Source organism: Montipora capricornis, chromosome 8 (assembly GCF_036669925.1).
Source record: "Montipora capricornis isolate CH-2021 chromosome 8, ASM3666992v2, whole genome shotgun sequence".
Lineage (NCBI taxonomy): Eukaryota > Metazoa > Cnidaria > Anthozoa > Scleractinia > Acroporidae > Montipora > Montipora capricornis.
The window spans coordinates 21,820,810-21,825,809 of record NC_090890.1 but is presented as its reverse complement, the minus strand read 5'-3'; the positions used below and the strand labels follow the sequence as shown (position 1 = coordinate 21,825,809).

Here is a 5,000-nt window from a genome sequence, read left to right as displayed (position 1 = left end):
CAAATGCTTAAGTTACTTAACTAACCGCGACGATCATTCTCTCGCTATGAAATTGTTTATGTACTCCTTTTGTGGTTTCAATGCAGGATATCACTTCAGTATATTTTCCCATATTCGGTTACATTCCTATTGAAAAAAACGTTTGACTCACCCGATTAAGAACAGACGGCTTCAACAAGCTTTACTTCACAAGACGAACAGAGAGGAATCCAGCAAAATAAACGACGAGGACGTGATATGATCAGTTAGCTGCCACAAAATGGTCCCACCAAGTGCCCTTCAAAGTCGGATGAATTGTTCTGTTGTCGTGGTGTTGGTGGCACGAAGTGCTCGTTCCCAATGTTGAAGCAATAAAAAAGCGCGACTTGTTAGGACAACGCGAATTTAATTTATTTTTGTTGGCATGTACTGAAGAAGTACGGTGATTCACGAGTTAATCAATCTGAAACAATGGCTCGACTCTAACCGTCTAAGTCTTAACGTCCTCAAGACCAAGTGTCTTTTTACAGGCCCAAGATATAAAATCTCTCAGCTTCCTAGTGAATTGCAAATATGCCTCGATGGACATTCAATTGAAAGAGTCAATACTTCCAAATGCTTAGTCATTCAGGTGGATGAAACACTCTCGTGGGAAGCTCATATCTCTGAAGTAGTCGGTAAAGTTGCAAAAGTACTTGCTGCCCTGAGGAGGCTAAGACCGATATGTCCCCAAAGTACCCTAGTCACAATTTATAAGTCACTGATTCTTCCACATCTCTATTATTGCAGCGCTGTGTGGGGCGCCTGTATCGGTAATGGCCTCAGCTAAAAACTAGAGAAGTTACAAAACAGGGCAGCACGCATAATAACAGGGTCCAATTGGGATGTCAGATCCTCCCAGATTCTTCGTGCCCTCAAATGGAAAAGCCTCGCTGACAGGCATGATAAAAAAATTAAATCTTTAATTTTCAAAACAGTAATAAATAACCTTGTACCCGAATACCTGTCTGATAAATTCGCCAGTGTAAGTACTATTCACAGACATAATCTTCGGGGCGCCCAACACAGCCTGTTTATTCCACTGCCGAACAATGAGGCCCTCAAAAAGAGTTTTCGTTATATAGTGGCACAGTTATACGGAACAGTCTGTCAGCGGAGGCTAAGCAGGTCACTACTTAAATAGTTTTTATTCCGCCAGTGTATATTAGAAATTACATAATTTTTAGCGTTTAATATAAGATTTCTTAACAAAGCCCGTAATTTTTAAGTGTTAGCTTTATTAATGTTAATGCGCACGGCTCTATCTTTAGAAGACCACTTTTTAGTGATAAGGATTCCATGTTTAAATAAAGATGGATATATGCCACAAAATGGTCCTACCCAGGTGCCCTTCAAAGTGGGCTGAATTGTTCTGTTGTCGTGGTGTTGGTGGCACGAAGTGCTCGTTCCCAATGTCGAAGTAAAAAAAAACCGCGACTTGTGAGGACAAAGCAAATTATTTTTTTGGCATGTACTGAAAAAGTACGGTTATGACATCAAAAGCGCCGAGAACTTTGCAATGTCGTCCGCGGTCTAGTTTCTTGTGTAGACAGACAAACAGACAGATAGACAGACAGACAGACAGACAGATGGATAGATGGATAGATAGATTGATTCATTGATTGATAGATTGAAACAGGACGATTCGAAGTCAACACAACATTTATAGGACGGCCCCTCTCTCACAGCACAATCCATAATGATATCCTTTCCATTAAAGTGGGATCCAATCCTTTAACACCTTCCCCTCAGTAAAATTTACAATTTTACGTTCAACTAGTCTACGAAGCGCAGCGTGCAGGTGCTTTTACTAAGCGTCCCGAACGTGTTCGTTTGGTTGTAATCAGCGCCATCTTATTAGCGGTTTTAGCTGTTTTGGCACTTCGGTGTATATTTTACGGAACTGAGTTTTGTGCTCCTTTTGAACAGGAACTACAGTTTGCTCTTGAGGCTTCTGTCTATCAGATGGCGTGTTTCGGGTGCCGACTTTCGTATCTGGTTTGAAATGTACACGGTTTCTTCGAAGCTCTTTGGCACCTACTTTAAAGTGCCCCTGTGATCACAAAACCACTTGGAGGCACCACTTGGAGCCGGCATGGACTGTATACAACCTTGTTTCTTTGGGTCATGTTTTACACCAGTCTGTCAGGACCACACAGCAGACTACGAATCATTTAGCACCTGAGCATTTTGACGGTTCTTTCCGCTACTGCTGTTACCATGTTAAGAGATTAAAACAGGACGACTCGAAGTCAACACAACACTCTGTCTCACAACACAACCTATAATGATCTCTTCCATTAGAGTGGGGTCTAATCCCCCAAAAGATAGGGTTCCAGCGGTACAACCCAACCCAGAAATTCCTAAAGTACCCCCCCCCCCCCCGCCTCCCTGACTCACTCAAAATATCATTGAATTTTCAAGCATCACAACGCGATTAGATCTTTCTTAATTTTATACTTCTTAGCAGAATGAAATCATCTTATTTAAATCTGGATAAAAACTAGCATTTCTTTAAATGTGGATAGAAACTGTCATTTGGAAATTAACAAAATGGCGGCGAAACGATAGCGCTCCGTTTCAACTGAAATCTACAAGCAAAGCGTGATCGGATTTGCAGCGATTATGCCTACCGAAAACAAACTAAGTATACATGACTTACGAAAATTATGGAAAGAAGAATTTTTACCAGGTATTAGACAAGAAATTAAAGCAGAAATACTTTCGCTGAAATCTACTCTGACTCACAGATGCGACGCTCTTGAGAAATCGCAGAATTTTATTTCGAAGAAATATGATAGACGGTTATTGAAACCATACAAAAATCCAAAAGTCACGCAACTAAGCTTGATAAGAAATACAAGGAGGTTACAGATTCGCTTAAGCAGAAGCATGCCGAGTTGGTGGGAACAACTAATAAACACGAAGACACTCTCTATCGAATTGAATGCTCGTTGGATGAGACACAACAGTATCAGTTTGATCACTCGAGGATTGAATTGTGTGCAGAAAACAAATTCATTGGAGAACGCACCCACGAAACTTGTCGTGAAGAAGCTTGTCTCGTTAGAAATTCGCGCTGCCAAGCTCTCAAAGTGCCTCTCTGATTCTAATACTGTATATTAATTCATTATCGAGGGTGAAGGGCACAATATCGAAAGGCGAGAGTAGCATGTCCAAATTTTTCTTTCGCTCCCGCGTGTGCACAAAATTAATTCACACCATGGAGTTGTTCCTTATCTTTTATTTAGTCAGGTTTTGAATTTTTCGACGTTAAACTCCGAGTCTTTCACCAGTTATGGATATTGTTACATAAAAGAGCCCTTTTTCTGCCAATAATATTATTCTGTAGTGACCATTGCCTGTAAATATTTAGCGTCATGCAATCCGAGTCTCAGTGACAAATAAACTAAGATAAGAGCAAAGATTTTCCCCCAAACTTAAACTTTTTCCGATAATGGCTGAGGGGAAATTAAAGTAGCCACTGGGAGTTTTTTCCAGTCCGTCATTGCATCAACTTGACTCGATTGCTTGACTCGCGCTCACCAGTTAGCTGGCATTGCATTCGTTGGATTTTTAGAGTGGACTAACGGTAACCTGTTGTAACTAAGTAGGCTATGTGAGTAGATGCTAGTCTTGCAAAAACGTAATACAAGTTTAACTGATTTTCAGCTCTAAAAAACCTGATGATATTTGATTGTTGTTTCCGGCCATAAAATATTCGAGTTTCGCGACATTCCTAAATACCAACGGATCCAGGCATAGCAAATGGCATAGCACAATGGGGAAAAAATAAATAAGGAAACAACTATTAATTAAAGTTAAACATTCCCTTCCTAATATGTCTTTACCTACTCGGTTACAAGTTGTCGTTGTCTGTCTATATGGCCACCTTGTGGCCATATAGACAACATAACCAGAGACAACATAACCTTTTTTTCCCACGTAGATCAAGTAGATTAGATTTTAGTTTTTACAATGGGTTTCATTACACGGTGTCTTTTCAGTCCACAGTCCGGGTTATGGCAAGCCGTTCGTACCAAAATTTAATCTTAGATATATATGTTTGATCCTTTAAGTAAAGGTTTAACTTAAAGCCATAAAAGGCATTCAATGCAATCCAATCCTTAAAATTTATATGCAATGCAGTATCGCAAATATTGATTCAATTTAATCCTTAAATTTTATATGTAATCAGAAACCCATAAGGGTTGAAACGTGTAACGCGCGTTCACAGCTTCCGAATATTCAGTGCGAACTGATTGGTTGAATGTTTCAGTGCTAAGTACCATATTTGGAAACCCCTCGCTCTTGTTGTTCCAAATATGGTACTTAGCAAATTGAATATTCAGAAGCTTGTTTCCCAGCACACAAGGGGCCGTTACACGTTTCAACCCTTATGGGTTTCTGATGTAATGCAATACCACAAATATTGATTCAACCCAATCCTTAAATTATATATGTAATGCAATACCACGAATATTGATTGGGAAATTTTGGGAAACTCCACTTCTAGGTCAAAATTTTCTTCTCACTCTGCTGCCATCTTTTGTTCTATACCTTGCACATTTACTCTGTTTCTATATGGCCGCGCTCGTCCCAGGAAGATTGAACATATATTTTCGGATTGCATTGAATCAATATTCGTGGTATTGCATTACATATAAAATTCAAGGATTGCATTGAATCAATATTTGCGGTATTGCATTACATATAAATTTAAGGATTGGATTGAATCAATATTTGCGGTATTGCATTGCAAATAAAATTTAAGGATTGGATTGCATTGAATGCCTTTTATGACTTTAAATTAAACCTTTATTTAAAGGATTGAACATCTATATATAAGATTAAATTTTGCTACAAACGGCTTGCCATACCGGGTCCACGGTTCACAGTCCCCAATCAAGTTTTTGCTGACCGTTTGGCGAGCGAAATCTGGGAAACAGCGATTGCAACCTCTTTTTATTTCGCTGTTGCTT

At 39.4% G+C, this 5,000-nt stretch overlaps 1 protein-coding gene across 2 annotated transcripts in view; it reads right to left on the bottom strand.

Annotated features, from left to right (window-relative positions):
- LOC138059402 (very long chain fatty acid elongase 4-like) overlaps positions 1-676 on the bottom strand; it is a 13,177-nt gene extending 12,501 nt beyond the window's left edge. For both annotated transcript variants that reach the window (XM_068904998.1, XM_068904999.1), the window contains exon 1: positions 152-676. The gene's annotated coding sequence lies outside the window, so the exon portion shown is untranslated. The remainder of the gene's footprint in view (positions 1-151) is intronic.
- Between the last annotated feature and the right edge of the window lie 4,324 nt (positions 677-5,000).